The sequence below is a fragment of the Zingiber officinale genome, chromosome 9A, assembly GCF_018446385.1.
Source record: "Zingiber officinale cultivar Zhangliang chromosome 9A, Zo_v1.1, whole genome shotgun sequence".
NCBI classification, from domain to species: Eukaryota; Viridiplantae; Streptophyta; class Magnoliopsida; order Zingiberales; family Zingiberaceae; genus Zingiber; species Zingiber officinale.
The window spans coordinates 128,292,893-128,297,201 of NC_056002.1; the positions used below are offsets into that span (position 1 = coordinate 128,292,893).

The following is a 4,309-nucleotide window of genomic DNA, read 5'->3' on the forward strand; positions in this document are numbered from 1 at the left end:
TTTGTGTTCTTATTTTACAGGGTTATTCACCCCTTCTAGCCGGCCGCCAAGGGTTCTACACCAAGCTTGACCTTTGACATGGCTCAACTGGGAGCCTTGGCCTTGAAAGGGATGTGCTCCCCTCCACACCTGCTGTGTTAGAAGGATGATAAAGCTAATGTTGATTGTTTCCTACCAAAATTACATCATGCTTCCCCAAACTAACTATTATATCCGAGGGTTGAGTCGAGTGATACAAAGGTTGTTCTTGCTTGTCTTCTCCAGCTCTATAATTATCTAAAATTAACATCGAAGTACTTGAAGAAGAATTTGAAATTAATTCAAAAGAAGGATACTGCGGAGCTGGGGATAGGTTGAAGATAAGCTCTTCCTTGCTAACTTTCAGTGATAGCTTGTGATTCTTCATGTCTATATTCGCTTCAGCTATGGCGAGGAAAGACCTTCCAAGAATTATAATGATCTTTGAGTCCTCTTCTATGTCCAGGACCACAAAATCTATAGGGATGATAAAATTCCCTATCTCTACCTTCACATCTTCAACTTCACATCTTCAACTATGCCCAGCAGATATCTACAGGTGGAATCAGCTAGTTGAAGTGCGATGGTAGTCAACTTTAGATCACTATTGGACCGATAAGCACATGAGAGGGGGGTGAATCACATGGTTTTTAGAAACTTTTCTTATCTTTTCAAAACTTAAAGTATATGAATGCAGTGGAAAGGAAACAACAACATAAAAAAAAACATGAGCAGTTTACTTGGTTCGGAGCCTTCGGCAACTCCTACTCCAAGGCTCAGGTCCCGCGGATCTATCGATGGGTAATCTATTAAAAACCTCTTCTGGTACCTCTAGAAGAGGGAATTGAGTACAAAGAAGATCGGTGAAGTGCAATAGACTGCACTTCCCGGTTGTAAACTTTAAGTACAATAAAAATATTATCGACACTTAGGATCGAAGTGACTTGTTCGTGTATCGATGTCGGCCTGTCGGTCATGATCAGAAGTCCTCGAAATAGTCGTAGGGTGCAACAGCTTCTCAACAGAGTCGTAGCAAGAGCCCAGAGCAGTCAAAACTTCAAATGAACGTGTATTAGCTTGTATAAGTGTTGTTTCTTGAATCATGAACAAACAAGGCTTATATAGGCTATGGAAGGCGCCTTCAACCTCCTCCAAAGCACCTCCACAAGAAAATATTATCGTCCTATCTTCGATGATGATAAAATCTACCAACTACAAGTTTTATTCATTGGAAGGCGCCTTCAAAGCACTTCAAGGCACCTTCAAAGCAAGCTCAAGGCACCTTCCGCTGCTTGAAGGCGTCTCTAATTACTGGTTCGACACAGCAATCTTCTGAAGGCATAACTTTTGAATGCAAACTCGAAATCAAGCTCTGTCAGTTGCTACATGTGTAGAATTCAAAGATCTACATTTTTCTCTACAACATAGAGTTAGAAAAATATATTCATGAATATTTTATAAAGATTTATGAGTTAGATCTTATCTTCCTAAGATCAAAATCTAGTCAGGGTCTCAATTTAGGTTTTCAAAATTGACCTAAATTGAACTGACGTCTACTGTCCCCTCAAAAGGGATGCTTCTTCACCGAGTCACTCTCCTCCAGTGATTTACCTTTACTTACCATTTTGCTAGTTGTTCGATCTGTAGACCTAACTGAACTTCCTGCTAGATATCTAGTCAGCCCATCGATCTATCTGGACTTCTTGTCAGATATCCGGTCGGCCTGTCAACCTATCTGGACTTCTTGTCAGATATCCGATCAGCCTGTCGACCTATCTGGACTTCTTGCCAGATATCCGGTCGGCCCGTTGACATATCTGGACTTCACACCAACTATCCGGTCCTACGGACCTAGCTGGATTTCAGACTGGTGTTCGATTCTTTAAACTCGTCAATTCCTACACACTCAGTAAAGCAATTAGACAAACACCACATCTAACTTTAATCTATTTGTCATACATCAAAACTAGATTATTAGTGCAACTTGTACTAATAATCACTTAAACCCAGCTTCTTGCAGATAGAAAATGACATGAGACTGACACTAGCTCTTAGGTCACAAAAGGCTCTGTCAATAATAGTATTTTTGATTTTACATGGTATTGCAAAGCTACCTAGATCTTAGAGCTTAGGAGGTAAAATGTTCAAAAGCAATGCACTAATATCCTCCGTTAAAGCCACTATCTCAAACTCATCCTTCTTTCTCCTGTTTGAAGTTATATCTCTCATGAACTTAGCAAATTTGGGCATTTGATGTAGGGCATCCAATAAAGGTATGTCAATACAAATCTCCTTGATCTTCTCTAAAAAATTTTCAAACTCTGCATCTTTTTACGTTCTGAGCATTCTTTGAGGGAATAAAATTGTTTGAAGTTTAGTTAATGGTGAGAGCTCTCCAACCTCGATGGTAATCTCCTCTTCCTTCTTATCGTGCTCTGGATGTACGGAAGAAGTAGATGGCTCTTCATTAAGGTTAATTTCATCTTCAATTGTAGCGGTCACTTGGGGATTACCTAAGGTCCGTCCACTTCTTAACTCAATTGCCTTACAATGCTCCACTAGGTTAAGTTCAGGTTTGCCAGGAAAGTTTCCTTGAACTCTTTAGGAAGAAGAACTAACTATTTGAGCAACTTGATTTTCAAGCATCTTAATATGTTTGTCCTGGTTGTCCATTCTTATATTTATCTGCTTTTCGGAGTTGTCCAACCAGATGTTCAGTTGCTTGATGTTAGACTTTATTTCATTTTGGTTAGCTAATATCTTCTCAAGTAGTTTTTCAAATCATCTTGGTTGTGGATTTGACTATTGCCTTAATTGTTGCCCAAAGTCTTAATTGCTTCTGTATGAAAAGTTGGGATGATTTTTCCACCCTGGATTGTAAGTATTGGAGTAAGGATTGTTTTTCCTTTGATTGTAGTTACCAATAGCATCACATTGTTCTACTTGAGATAATTGCATACTGATAGCTCCTAGAGGACAAGTATCCTTCATGTGTTTTGAAGCTCCACATACTTCGCAAGATATGGAAATTGCATTCACAGGGCGTGCATTCATATTCTCAAACAGCTTTGAAAACGAATCAAGATTTACAATGATTAAGTCAAGGGCATCCACGTTGTATTTTCTTGGTATTTTGATTGCTCCTGAACTTCTTTCTAAGGCCCACTGGTGATGATTCTATGTCATACTCTCAATGATATCTTCTGCCTTATCTAGGCCTTTGTTCATTAATGCGCCCCAGCAGCATAATCCAAGGAAACCTTCGTTTGGTAAGTAATCCCATTATAGAAAGTGTGAATCATGAGCCACTTTTTCAATCCGTGTTGCGGACAGTCTCTCAGCATTCCTTTAAACCTATCCCAAGCTTCGTAAAGAGATTTGGAGTTTGTTTGCTTGAAACTTGCGATGATATTTCGGAGGTGTGTTATTTTACTTGGTGGAAAGAATTTATCCAAAAATACTTGCTCACACTGGGGCCCAGGAAGTGATACTGTTTGGAGGCAAGAAATTTAACCAAGTCTTAGCTCTGTCCCTCAAAGAAAACTCAAATAATAATAGTCTGATGGCTTCAGGAGGAACTCCATTGATGTCCATCATGCTACATAATTTATTGAAGTTATCAAGATGATGATTTGGATCCTCCATCGGTCCACCATTGTACTATTGTTGAACCATAGAAATAAAATCTAGCTTCAATTCGAATTGATTAGCCTCAATTATAGGTCTGGAGATACCGAATCTTGCCCTCTTGTATAAGGCATTGCATAATCCTTCAAGGCTTTATTTACCATGATTCTTTGTTGCTACTCTTGTTGGTTCTTTTGTAGATTTAATCTTCGATGAAATGTCTGGTCGATCTCAGAATCAACGAGAAAAAGATCTGTAGTATTTCTTTACATACACAAATACACTAACAAGAGACAAACTGGAATTTGTTGTTTTTAAATTTTTAAGAAAGCAAATTGCGGAATTAAAATTGTAAGAATTAAAAGTGCAATAAAGAAATGATAATAAATAAAGAATAAGAAATGAAAGAATTAAAGAACTAAATAATTAAAGTAATTGTATAGACAAACTCTAATGTAAATTAATTAGATTTAAAATATTAAATCCCCGGCAATGACACCAAAAACTTGATGTCATGACCGTAAGTGCACGATTGTCGTCTAATGTAATGCCCGAAAATTCTCAAAACTATTTTAGAAATATTCTATAATTATTCTGGAATTTTAATATATTTTTCCGGAATTTTTAGAGTAGCGGAAGTAGCAAAAATAATTAGAAAAGCAAA

At 37.8% G+C, this 4,309-nt stretch overlaps 1 non-coding gene across 1 annotated transcript; it reads left to right on the forward strand.

The window, feature by feature from the left end:
* The first annotated feature begins 3,333 nt into the window (after positions 1-3,333).
* On the forward strand, positions 3,334-3,440 carry LOC122022141. The gene has a single exon (XR_006122871.1). It is a non-coding gene; the product is annotated as a small nucleolar RNA R71 (small nucleolar RNA).
* The last annotated feature ends 869 nt before the right edge of the window (positions 3,441-4,309 follow it).